We start from the raw sequence: 962 nt of genomic DNA on the forward strand, positions 1-962 counted from the left end.
CACAACCACCACCACCACCACCACCAGCAGAAGCACCAGCAGCACCACCACCACCAGCAGCAGAAGCAGCAGCAGCAGCAGCAGCAGCAGCAGCAGAGTTTGCTGCTGAAATAGAAGACAAGAAGAGAGGGGGCCCTCTGTCTCTTAAAGCTGCGAGGAGCCGCCTGCAGCAGATAGAGCGCCGCCATGATGTTATGGTTTGTCTCTTTTTTTTTTTTTTTATTTTTTTTTGTTTTTTTATTTTGTCTTTTTCTTTGTCTTCTTTACTTTTGTCTCTAACATTCTTTTGTCTCTTCTTTTTTGTCTCTTCTTTTTGTTTTTTTTTTTCTCTTTTTTTTGTCTCCTTTTGTCTCTTCTCTGTTTTCTGTCTCCTTTTCTGTCTCCTTTTTTGTCTCCTTTTGTCTTTGTGCTTCTTTTTTTTATTAGATAAACTAATAAATATAAAAATAAATTAAATTATATTTTTCTCTATTAAAATTTGTCTCCTTGCTTCTGTCTGTCTCCTTCTGTCTCTTCCTGTCTCCTTTTGCTTCCCTCTGTCTCCTCTTGTCTCTATTTGTCTCCTTTTGTTTCTATCTGTCTCCTTTTGCGTTTGTTATTGAAATGGCGCTTTTCTGTTTATCTGTCTCCTTCTGTCTTTGTTTATTTATTTATTTGTCTCCTTGTTTGTTTTCTTATGTGTCTCCTTTTGTCTCTACCTGTCTCCTTGTTTATTTATTTATTTGTCTCCTTGTTTATTTATTTATTTGTCTCTGTCTGTCTCCTTCTTTATATATTTCTTTATATGTATTTATTTATATATTTATTTATTTATTTATTTGTCTCTCTCTGTCTCCTTCTTACCTAATTAATTAATTTTTTTATCTCTACATTTCTATATTTATTTACCTGCCCCTCCTCTATTCATTTTCATTTATATTTATATTTATATTTATATTTATATTTATATTTATATTTATATT

The sequence above is a fragment of the Eimeria mitis genome, genomic scaffold, assembly GCF_000499745.2.
Source record: "Eimeria mitis Houghton genomic scaffold, Emh_scaff5175, whole genome shotgun sequence".
Taxonomy (NCBI): Eukaryota; Apicomplexa; class Conoidasida; order Eucoccidiorida; family Eimeriidae; genus Eimeria; species Eimeria mitis.